Raw genomic sequence first — 12,637 nt, forward strand, 5'->3', positions numbered from 1 at the left:
GTAGGATCCACTGCGTGTTTTCATTGACGAATGTCCTGGGTGACGTCACGAACAGGGGATGCAGCCAATATGGCAACCATTTGGATGTCATAGAATGACACTTCTTCAACTTTGCACATGGATGACCTGCTCTCCGCTCATATTTATTTTTTCCTATAGACATTGAAGGGAATAATGTATGTATTTTTACAATATCTACAATATCTATTTTAGAATGTTTATGGGATGACACTTGACTTTTAATAGCTCATGTTAGTTCATATTATTCAATCCTGCAATGTGAGTCAGGGAGTCCTTTTTTACAGGAACAAAACTGAAGGAAATACAGCTAGACTACGCCTCACCGGAAGAATAAAGTGCAAAAGGTATGGCTGGATCACTTTCAATTAGAGGAATTTGAAAGCTCTGACATCAATACATTCAAGCACCTTGGGGATGAATTCAAAATAAGAGCTCACGAATGTCCTGCGGGAATTTTATCACAAACATAGAAACTCTTCCTGGTATGGTGGAAGCTGATGAAGCTGCTAAAAGATTACCATATTCAGATTTTGGTGACATTCCTCTAGACGTAAAGCCATGGTTTCTAAATACTTCTATTCATAAAGTGAACCAGACTAGAGAGGGGTCTGGGGGGGGGGGGCACACAAGATTTTGTATTCAAATGCCATATGTCAATTTGGCAAAGACATCATTCTGGCTTGTTCTTCAAATGGATTACTTTTGAGAGCAGCTCAACCACAAAAACATAATCCCAAAGACACACTCGTAGAGCTGGAAGAACATGGCCAGACACTTTGGAATTGACATGCTTGACGAGATGTACCAGCTTTATAACCAAGGGGCTTTGCCATGAAAAATATGAGTGCAAAGCCCTCATTCACAGAAGTATGAGCATACTTCACCGGTGGAACTAGACCTCGGGAAAAGTTTGTTTGTGCCAAGAGTGACAAGTTTCCTATCGATGGGATCATTTTTATATTCCATGAAACATTTAATACCATCGCCATGGTGGTTGAGTTTTAGCCCTGGTGATTTTTTTTTTTTTTTTTTTTAAATCAAGAATAGTATATGAAGTAATGTGACATGGACCTCTCTCGGCAAACGCTATTCAATTTGGTGCACTGTGTATCTTCATCCCATGTTTTTCGTCTTCCCCAAACGAGTGTGCTATGATCATAGCTCAGTTGGTATTTTCGTCATTTAACAGTATATTATTTATAAACAAGTTACAGTGAAAAGTGTTCATAAATCTGTTGCATCAACTAGTGCATACTGTACAACACGTGCAGGACGCATGAGTGTCTGTTCACTCACGGTGACCTCTATTCAACTGCTACCTTTGCACTGTTTATTCATTCAGTGTGAGATCTACATCACCACACTTGCCTTGATCAGGTATTAACCAGTGAGGTGACACACAGGTTGTTCCAGTGCGTCTGACACAAAACAACACACTCACTAGCCAGACAAAAGGTCTTTTCATCTTATCTGTGTCTTTGTACCACACTACATTTCCTGTCCTTGTCAATAACTGCACAAAAGCTTGTGCCCTGGAGTGATTTAGCAGAGAGAGGACTGTGCCCCCCCCCCCCCCACACAGAGAGAGAGAGAGAGAGAGAGAGAGAATGTTTGTGAATGTTTCTGATTGCTCAGTGGCTGTTGCAATTCACACAGTAGCTGGATTTTCTCCCACAGTCCACAACAAGACCTCGTGGCGCAACGGTAGCGCGTCTGACTCCAGATCAGAAGGTTGCGTGTTCAAATCACGTCGGGGTCATTCTTTTAAAACGGTCATCTTCTTCTTCGTAATTAATTCTGAAATGTTCGAAACTAGTGACGACATGCAACAAACTTGCAGGAAGAGTTCTCAGCAAAGATAAAAAGGTGTATGTTTTCTTTTAAAGATAGTATCAACAAGCTCTCTATTGTCAACTGGGTGAGATCTGATCCCTATATTATGAGTCACAAGGTAGAATGATCATCAAAAAAGCTCAGCATTACAAACTTTCATCCATTATGTAATCACCCTAAAGAAATTAAAAGATGCACATTATTTTGGCATTCCTGTTTTACTCAACAATTTGCATATTACAAATGGAATGTCAGGTCCCTAGTTAAATGTGTCAATGGAGTGGAGGCCACCACTGCATGAACACAAAAGACAATACAAACTTTTAAAGATTGACTTGACTCTTTGACTGCCTCTGCACTTGTGCAGATGCTTTTCAGGTCAGGTTAAGTTAAAAAGTGCAAACGCTGCATTCATCATTACTAAGTCATAGAAATACAAGGCAAACCAGAAGAATGGATTAAAAGACTTAAAGACAAAATATCTACGCAAAAGGGAATGAAATCCTCTCAAACAAATAACAGAATAACTGTTGAAAATTCTTGTAGAGATAAGAAGCAATGACACGTTCTAGAGATCCTGAGTGTACATCACTGTTTGAAGAGTGAAGTCTGGAAGAGTTTTACAATACAAAAGTGGAAAACCCATCCATATGTTATCTCAGCCGCTCATCCGGACAAGGGTCGCTGAAAGGGCACACCCTAAACTGGTTGCTAGCCAATTTCAGGGCACATAGAAACGACCAACCAATCACACTCAAGGGCAATTTAAGTAAAGTCTCCAATTTTATTTTATTTTTTTCGGGGGCGGGGGACATGGGAGGAAACCCAGAGAAAATCCACACGGGCACGGGGAGAACATGCAAACGCCACACAGGCGGGCCAGGATTTGAACCCAATCCTGAGAATTGTAAGACACTGTGATTTTTGACCTATGGGTGTCCAACCCTCCCAATGACTCATTCACCAAACCTGTCAACCTGTCAAACTCCCACTGTCAAAGTTTGAGCTGTCGAGCACAATGCAAACAAGCTAAATCCTTATGACATTTTATTTAATAGAGATCATTGCTCACATCCAAAGAAATACTGATCAAACATACACAGTCGATAAGGTGTTGCTGAGGGGGAAATTATCCAATCACAGCTTCAAGAAACATGGAAGTGAGACTAATGTCTTGGGTCTTCTGCAGGAAAGTCTACAAATGTGTGACTGTCTAAACCTCAGCAACTGACTCTTATGATTACAGAACACAGAAAGCTCCACATCTGGTCCTGATAAACAAAAGCTGCCTCATGACTCAACAGGAGCTGGAAATGCTACTGTAGCCAGAGAGGATGGCAATGATGACCACATTGAGTGGTTTCCTAATGACACATCATTAAGCCAATTAGAGAGCAAACTTAACCAGGCCAAACTTATTTTGGGGTATGGTGCATGCATCTTTTGGGCAATTGAAAGTCTAACACTGGTTAGCTAGATTGGTAGTGGACAAATCTGACACTTCACAAATCAGACAATGCTTTCAAATCACTTTGTGGGTTAATCATTTCTTTAGTACGTCCTACCTGTGCATCCCAGATGTGCATACAGAATTTTTTTGCACCTCGGACCACCTGTCAGCACTTTGTAGGTTACCTGAAAGCAGTTGCAACTGAAAGGCCTTCACAGTCTGGCACAAATGCTGAAAACAACACTTCTATGGTCTAGTAAATAAGAGAAAGCAAATTAAAACTCTCTGAATGAGTCAATAATAAGATTTAAGTGCCTATTAGAGGAAAGAACCACAAGGCAAGTGTCATGTTACAGTGATGTTTTAGACTCAGATCCCTGAGGGAGAAACTGCATTTAAGCCATCTGTTAATCCACAAAATTGCAACTACAGTGGTCAGATTTCTCGCAGATGTGAGAAGCAGCATATGATGACTTGGCAAAATAGAAATAAGGTTTACTTAGCAGTTTCACAGAAATTGCAGAGCAATTCCATCAAGATTTAAAGATGAACAAAATGAATAGGCGTTCTTACTTGGATGACCAACAAAGTTAGTTTGAAAAAAAAAAAAAGACATCCAAAGAATAACAGATAAACACCAAAAAAAAGAGTTTAATTTTTGGGTTTCAAATCAGAGACAAATTTAACCGCGTTCAATACCTAATTAATTTTAATGAAGTGATGCTCATGGGTCAATACCGGGATTAAAACGGGAGTTGAAAATATAGTCCATCACTATCCATCAACTTTCATTCTGTTTGAGGTGCTCTATATACCCATAGTGCAATGACTTTTTCCATCCACTGAAAAAAACATTTAAAATGAATACAGTAATCGAATATCAAGTTACCCCACAGTTGATGAGAAATAAAATGTTCAATAATGATCCTTAGAAACAAAAACGTGTTTTAGGACCTGAAATCACACTAGGCCACTGGAACTGTGCTTTTGCCTGCTTGACACCAAATGTCCATAACACTTGGCAAGAATGTTTGCTCTGATTCATGCTCAAAATCAGTACATACAAGGAACATGTACTGTTCCATGTCATTCTGTACTAAATTCCCAAGATTACACTATGGAAATGCAACATCTTGGCAGCATTAGCTCGCTGTAGAGTCAAAAGCTTATGATTACTTTTGGCGTACTCACCATTAACAGTGGCATGATCACAATTTCGGTTCTTGTTAGTATAATAGGCAAATCATCATACTGGAGTATGATGGAGAGCTACTGACATTTTCATCACAATTGAGAATGACATATTCCATACTGAGACTCCACAGAAACTGGGCCCACAACGTTCTTGCTGTCAGGTGATTTTATATTGAGAAACAAGTAATGCTTGAAAATGTTTGATAAGCCAGTACTAAAAAAAATAAATAAATAAAACCTGGAAACACATTCCTGTCATTTACATACAGTACTTGTGAAACATCTTAATGCTGCTTGCACAAGTGTATCAAATTACCAAATATATATACATATCTGATATGAATATGATATCAGTAGATTTGACTGCAACATGAATGAATAGATCCACCTCGTCAATGCAAACCTGACAATATTAAAATATGGTGCTCAATGACTTATATATAAAAAACAACCGGTCGCCAGTTGTGCAAATGGTACCGGGGCCTTCAGTGGGCTATATTCATCTCTTACTACCACTTCCTATCAAGTCACAATTCATAGAAGCATCAAGAGTACACAAAGGTTCAATATGATAACATTCAACTATGCACTATACAATGTCTGAAGCACTTCAGTATCAATAAATAATACCATAACAAAAATGGTTATTATTGAATGTATTAATGAGTGCATATCGCAACTGATGTTTGCGAGGTGCAATAAATTTTACTCTGACCAACGAATCAGACGACATATGAATGATGATATACACATCCTGTAGAGGCTGAAATCCGATTAGACAAAAATAAAATCCACATCCAAGAGAAACACTCCAAAATGAAAAGGGAATAAATTCATACAAATCAATGGAGCACTGCTGACAGTATTTAGACCAGGAGAGAAGGCCTTGTTGGCCATGAACACTCACTACTGCAAGCAAGTCAATGTAGTGCTGGGGTGCCCACACTTTTTGTCCAAAGCCTCTCATGATGTACCATGGAAAAAGCAAGAGACAGATGGTAAATAGACAACCATTTTACTAGAACACGCCTTTATGTCCGCATGTGCAGTGACGGGTACGAAGAGGACAGGATTGGTCAAACCGAATGTCAATCAATCTTTCCGCCTTATCGACATATTGGCCGCATCGGAATCAAGTGACAAGATGGATAACGTCTTTTGTTTTTTTTTTGGCTGCACACATTCACAATCGACCGCAACTGCATTGGAGATCGACTGGTAGATCGCGATCGATCCACTGGGCACCCCTGATGTAGTGCATTTACTTCGTCGCTGTTTGACACATGCACAAACAGTAGGATGTTTAGTTCGAACAAGTATTGTTTCAGACAGACGAATGTCAGCCACTACTCCAGAAAAGAGGAACATTTAACACACCAGAGGTGATCAAAACTTGTCCTGTAATGGTCAGTGTACTTGAATTTCAATCAAAAGATTTTGTTTTTGTATCCAATCCAGTTTCACATTATACTGTTTCCATAACAAAGGGTCTCAAACTATCCAAACAAACCATATCAGAGGTTGCCTTTCTAAACCTTAATATGGCAAACCAAAACAGCCCATAGAGACATTTGACTCTGCCCAATTGACTACCTTTTCTAAGAGCTCGTAATCATCAACCATCATTAACCAGTCAGTATTAACTAACAAAGAACCAACCAACCAAGACGATTGTCCAACTTTGTTTCAGCACTGTTGGAGAAAAATTGTAGCTGTTGGCATAACAACACATTCGTGAGTCTCTTGACAAATTAATGACAGAAATGGAGGAGAAAAAAAAGTGATAAAGAAAGGGAAACCCCCCCTCTTTTGTTTCAAATGTGTCACTCTCTAATCTCCCATACTAGGCTTAGCCTGCTTTACCCCCACAACTATAACATCATATTTTTAGCAAAAAGAACTAGTGGCTTCAAGTGGTTTGAATTATTTCCCCACCGGAACAACAGCTGGAATACATACCAAACAGAACACTGGGCAATATTGAGTATGTCATGTGGGCTTCTCCTCCTACTGCTTACACTGCCCTTTTTGTTTGCCTGCTAATGGACTGAACATTCAAGCCTCAGAACCCCTCAGTGCATTGAACCACATTTGTAGTTGACACAAGTCCAGAGCTTGTATTTCATTTATATGTTCTGTCAATATGCCCCCACTAAACAATGAGTGACCACTAGCTCAGTCCAGTGTGTATTTTGTTTGGACAGGTTGTGTGCGCATTTTGCCTAATATCAGATTATGCTCTGAGGATAAGAAATGAATTAAAGAAGATACAAAAATAGTATAATGTAATATATACACACAAAGTGAAAAAGGCAAAATGTGCAGCACAGAAATGGAAGAAAGTGGGCCCCCACTGATTTCTGTCCCCTACATTCTGCAATTGATGATGACAGGGAAATATGAGGTGGCGAAAATACTGTCCATGAAGAATTTCTGATGACAGAAATGACTGTAGGCTATGGAGAAAAAACCACTACGAGCAATTTCTCTGTCTCGTGATGAGTGAACATTCCACGCTCCAATATACTTCCAGATTTTTTTATGAACCATAAATAAAATTATGAAGAACTAATTTCTTAATGGACTTGAAATTGAGACAATAAGAGATTTAGCAATGTGCATCTGACTAACTCCCTCAATCCCAACTCAATCAAAGAGTTGTTTTTAACTTCAGTGGTATATAATTACAAATACAACAAATGGTAAAATTGTGAAATGGTTTTTGAGAAGAATCAGAATCCTCCTTATTTGCCAAAAATGTCAAAAACACACAAGGAATTTCTCTCCAGTATTTGGAGTCGCCGTAGTAGGACAATAAACAGCCATTTTGACAAAAAAATACATTTGAGACATAAAAATACAAAAATAAATGCACAATTGAGAGTCACTTAGCAATAAAAAGTTAGCACTAATGTGGTAATGTTGATACAATTACAGTTGTGAAAATGATGCAGAGAACCCCTAGCAATTTAATTGTAAGAGGGAAGCTGTTGGAACAAACTACAATCCAACATCATTTTTAAGGTCAATTTTTCAATAGACTGACTAGTTATTTTTTTTTCCCCCAAACACATTGCCTAGGTCGACAAATACAACAGCTGTTCAACAAAAAGTCACCCAGACATAACCATTGCTGTGATGCAGTCAAGATGACGTCAGTGACATTGTATCAGTTTGACAAGCTCCCCTACAGCTACTCTCTGGCCCTCCGTGCTTTCATTGAGGCTTTTCTCATTCAAGGCAGAGTGATGGACGGTAGCCCTATCAATCTCTCTTTAGGACCACCTGTGTTGATGGTAGGTGTGGTGTGAACATAAAAGAAAAGATGGCACAGAGCCATGTGGCGGCCGTGGTGGTTATAGAGGATGAAGTAGTGCTTTTGTGGCCTACCGGTGGGGAGGAAGAACTGCAGATCCCTCCCCACTCTCACCCAGAATGACTTACAGGAAAGTGTTGAAAAGGCTCCTAGGACTGGCGAATACTTAGAAACTGCAGTCAACATATCAAATTTAAGCAGCTAGTAAGATCCTACAAAACAAAGAATATTTGTGGTAGGAAATATGAAGTCAGTCAGCTCGTCTAAATTACTCATTGGGTAAACTTAGAAACGGACTGAATTTAAAGGGTTTCCTGTTCCACAAAAAGAGGATAACACAACTGTCCAACCCCGGGTTAACTAATTATTAAAAAGGTGTCAAGAATAATATGCACTGTATGAAAAAACACTGTATTATGTAATCTCAAGGTAGCTCGCTGAGACGCAGTTTTGTTTTGTAGGGAGGTTTTGTTTCAAAGGCTGCTGCTTTTTCCCTGTAGTTGAGTACTCTTGTCTTTAAGTCCTGGATAATATTGATATTTTTTATTGAACTAATAAAAAACATGAACAAACTTGCTATACTGCTTTGGGTGCTAATTTTTTTTTTTTGTTTTTTTTAAGTGGTGATGTCAAAAAGAGCTTCTGTTTCTTTCCATTGTTGATAGAATGACCCAGCAATGAGACAGTAGTTCTGACACCAATATGCTAACTGTTAAACAGTTGTGATTTTCCTATGCTGAGTGGAGTTCATTCACACCACTGGTCTGTGTCCTTGGTCCATGTAGTGCTCAAACTTGCGCTGACGTGGGCTGGAATTTATTTGCAAACGGACCACGACCGCCTCTGCAAACCGTCTTGGGCCGGTTGATTATAGCACTCCAAGGTTCGGATTATAGCGTTAACACCAGACAGGGAAAAAAAATTGAAAATTAACGCACTTTATCTATAGCTAACCTAAGTATGTTTTTTTAGAAGGCCACACATGAGCAATAACCACAAACTGGTTTAGGTCTATTTGAAAGGTTTGGTGGAACACGTGGATTGTAATTCATTTTAGGATTCAATCATATCATACACTAGGCCCACAATTTACAAGTTAACGCCTCATCCAAAAATAACCATCAAAACTGTCAAACGCATATTACACTGTACTGTAGTATAATGATACCCTAACTGTAATGTTTTGGATCAAAGTGACCATATTTCAAACCACTGTCACTGGACCAAAGGGGGTTTGAGCAAAATTGCTGTGGTTCCGCTGTGTGAGGAGCAGCTGGAGATCACAGGACATCAAACACTAATATGTCACTCATGTTGAAGGCTGGATACATGCTGGAGTCAGTCGGTACAGTCCAGAGTAGCAGAATAAATTGCATGTAGTAATCTCAGACCTGGCCTTATTAAGTTTCACAACACGAGCACCTCTACAGTATGTTGTTGCTAATTAAATTGGGTTGGAACAAAATTACCTAGAAAAATGGATATGACTGCAGTTAGTGAAATTGCATAACAGCTCAAGGCAAATTTGACAGCCACAGCATCCATCCATCCTTTGATCCATCCATCCATCTATTTTCTGAGCTGCTTATCCACACACGGAGAGCACTAAAACCCAAATTGAGAACAGATTATGATAGTCTAGCATTATTCTTAACTTTCTGCCAAATTCAACTACTGCCTTGATATGACTGTTAACCTAATAAGGACCAAAGGAGAATAACGTGTACTATATTTCATACCACCCGAGATCATGTTTGTATATACACCAGGGGTTAAGTGGGTATGTGGTGGAGAGACACCCAATTAGTGTTCACCACTTACCTAGAAATATCATATCATCATGGTCAAGCAACTAACTGAAAAGTCCGCCACCCAGCAGACATCACGTCTGGCTATACAACATAATGTCAGACAATTACAATGGAACCTCGCGAGGTCATCCAGTTTAAAGCTTGACCAAACACTTGGAGAAAAATACACTTCTAAACTAATGTGAAAAAGTTGTGAGGCTTTGAGCTCAGGAGGCAGTCAGACAGCTCTCCCCCTTTTTTAGGCTGCAGTAATACATCACAATCTGAAATCGTACCCATGACATTGTTTTTCCAATTATTACTACCAAGGATTTTCTGGTGTTTTTTTTATTTTTTTTTTGCCTCCTTAACACTGTACGAAGACTTAGTGATCTAGAGTTAGAGGTTTCTCTGAAGAATATTGCGACAACTGTCAAAAAAGACACAATGAAAGCCGTGAAAGCTGCAGGGCACTCAGTCACATGCAAAGTGAAAACATTTAGTTGGAAGACAGAGTTGCTGCTGACAGTGAGTGAGGAACCGGCTCGACCAGGTCAATCACACACCCACGCACTCCTGCACTCTACAGGAGGCCGCTCGCACATGCCGTGACAAAACCAAGAAGTTATTAGTGAGGAAGTGAATGTGACAGATGTGCTGGACAGATGGACGAGGTTTAGTCTTATTTTGGAGGAGGTTTACTTCATTAGCACAAGAATGCACAATCGGGGCCTATCAATGTGATGTAGGATAGCTGACATCACTGTTATTTACCTAGTGATGTCAAATTTACAACCAGTATTGAGTAAACACGTTTAAAAACACGCTACTTCCAGAGTCATCCATGTTAAAACACGTCGAAAGTGTAATTGGTACAAGTTCCATAACTTCTTTTGTTACACCATGATCAGGATCTTTACAATTTAGCTACATTTTTTGCAGTCCGGATAAGTTAAAGGCATAGAGGTCAGTGGGTTTTGAAATGTTTTACTTTGATTTTCACAAATGGGTTTTCCAGGGTTAAATTTGAAATGATATCCAAGGACACGCACAACGGCGTAAATTTTCATTTAGCAAGCTTCTAAAGTCAAAAGGAAGAGTAATTATAACTGACTATTGAATCCATAATACATACTATGACCTGAAGAAAAATCCAAATTGAGAAAAAAATGTAAATAGACACCTACTGGATAATTAAATAAAACACATACTGTATTAGCTTAATACGAAGTCAGGTACTAAGGTAGCCTAATATGGGATCATGTAAAACATTTTTAGGCCTTTAGTCAGTCTTTGTTTATCACATTCAACCTCTACATTTGGTATAAATCAACAGTTTCTCTTGCAGTAGGCTAAAAGACTAAATCTCTTTAATCCAAGGCTCATTTATGGCAGGGCTGCTCTCTTTTTTTGATACCAGTTTACAGGTAACCCATGAACCCACCTATTGAACATTTATGGTTAAATCCAAATAGTTTGCATATCTAGCTACTGTACTTACTCAGTACCAACTGACCTAATTTCAAAGTCCAAGCAAACACCAGTCACAACTGGCAAAGTGGTTTCTCACACACACACGCACAAAAATGCAATAAAGAATCGTATTTTAACAATCATTTCAATCATTTCTTTCAACTTCATGAGTACTAGTCTACATAAAACAAAGAGAATGTGTTGATAGGTCTCTTTTTTTTTTTTTTACACCTCCAATTTCTTGCCTATAAGTTCCTTTCTTGTTTGATTAGTGGTTTTGACTTCCCATTCAAGTACTACAAGAAAACTCTTGGAATTCGTAGTAAAATCGCATTTTCTCGTTTCAGAAACCATGATAAACCAAAAGATGACAAAGGGGTAAAAGTGATATTTAAAAAAACATTCCACCAAACCCAAAAGCTTCCTAATGCCGAGTTCAGACTCCAGAGTTTCCTCCCAGACATTGGCCTGATTATCAATGGCGAGCCATTTCCAGGATCTGGCCTTACGTATTTTCTTGGGAACGACAAAACTAAGTAAAGTTTCTTTCAGCTTGGCCCGTTAGGGGTCACCAGTGTGACATCTCAGATGAACACTCATTTGCTTAGCACAGTTTTTTTTTTTTTTTTTTAAACACCAGATGCCCTTCCTGACACAACCCCTCTTGGGGAGTAGAGCCCCCAGTGAGATACGAACTCTCGATCCCTGGTTTCCAAACCAATGCTCTAAAAACTGAACTATGAGGCCTCTCAACAAGACTAAGTATAGCACGAGCATAATCTATTACCAACTATTTGGCGCAATTCTAGTCCTACGACACCAGAATGAAAAGTTTAGCTTGTTTGATTTTTTTTTTAGATATCTTCAACGTAGTGTGACATACCAATGACAACTCTCACACAACGCCTACAACGTTAACCAATAGGATTGGGTATTGTGACCGGCACAGCCCACCCCTAAGCACCAATGACACCACCACAATTTTCCTTTTTTTCGTTCTTTTTTTCTCCATGACAATAACATTTGTGGAGAAGAGCCATTGTTGTTATCGTCAACATAATAATGGGTGTATCCGGTGATAAACAAGATAAAGCCCAGTGACCGGAAAAGATGGGATATGGTGCTATCAGAATAAATATAGTGTTGCCACTATTCACCTGAGATATGGCGAGATTTTATGCCAGTAGACATAGTGGAATTGTGGAGGTCTTGTATTGTGACCCATGCATAAGAGCATAAAGCAAAATTTGCAGTCAAGGCAGCACAGTCAAGGCAGCACGGTGGAGTGACTGGCTAGAGCGTCTGCCTCACAGTTCTAAGAACTGGGGTTCAAATCCCGGCCCCACCTGTGCAAAGTTTCCATGTTCTTTTCATTTTTCATTCATTTTTTTTTTCTGGGCACTCTGGTTTCCTCACACATCCCAAAAACATGCATGGTAGGTTAATTGAAGACCCTAAATTTCCTGTGTGAATGTGAGTCTGAATGGTTGTTTATGTGTGCCCTGCAATTGGGTGGCAACCAGTTCAAAGTGTATCCTGGCTCCTTCCTGAAGATAGCCT

General features: G+C 39.3%; 1 protein-coding gene and 1 non-coding gene across 5 annotated transcripts in view; one reads left to right on the forward strand and one right to left on the reverse strand.

Moving 5' to 3' along the window:
* Window positions 1-12,637, reverse strand: part of LOC133492457 (partitioning defective 3 homolog) — a 264,615-nt gene that overhangs the window by 239,431 nt on the left and 12,547 nt on the right. The window lies entirely within an intron of this gene.
* trnaw-cca (transfer RNA tryptophan (anticodon CCA)) lies at window positions 1,709-1,780 on the forward strand. Its single transcript has one exon. It is a non-coding gene; the product is annotated as a tRNA-Trp (tRNA).

Source organism: Syngnathoides biaculeatus, chromosome 19 (genome assembly GCF_019802595.1).
Source record: "Syngnathoides biaculeatus isolate LvHL_M chromosome 19, ASM1980259v1, whole genome shotgun sequence".
Lineage (NCBI taxonomy): Eukaryota > Metazoa > Chordata > Actinopteri > Syngnathiformes > Syngnathidae > Syngnathoides > Syngnathoides biaculeatus.